Source organism: Pediculus humanus, genomic scaffold (genome assembly GCF_000006295.1).
Source record: "Pediculus humanus corporis 1103172107534 genomic scaffold, whole genome shotgun sequence".
Lineage (NCBI taxonomy): Eukaryota > Metazoa > Arthropoda > Insecta > Psocodea > Pediculidae > Pediculus > Pediculus humanus.
The window spans coordinates 41,247-41,733 of NW_002987150.1; positions in this window are offsets into that span (position 1 = coordinate 41,247).

Here is a 487-nt window from a genome sequence, read left to right on the forward strand (position 1 = left end):
AAAAAAAAAAAGGAAAAAGGAAAATTCATAATTGTTTATTATGTACGATATAAAGTTCTTTTTGGGAAATAAATTTGATTGAAAAAACTCGATTTAGTTTTCGATTTTTGAAATTGAAATAATTTATTACGATGATTCTCTTCTCTTTTTGATAAATAAAACGTTTTGTAAATAATAATTCGTCTGCTTTTTTCCCCTATTTTAATAAAAAAAAAACATTTACAAATTCATCCCTTAAATCATCATTTTAACGTAACAACAAGTGTTATCGATTATTATTTTTTTTTTTTTTTTAAATTTTTTCTTTTGAATTAGATCGATCGTAAATAATTATTCATTTCCCCCCCCCCCCCGCATAAATTTTATTGACACAAATAATATAAAATAGATTTTTAATAAATATGTATTTTATTTTATTTTATTTTTCGCTATCATTAAATTTATTTTTAAACTTTTTTTGAATTTCACTGTGGAAAAAAAAATATAA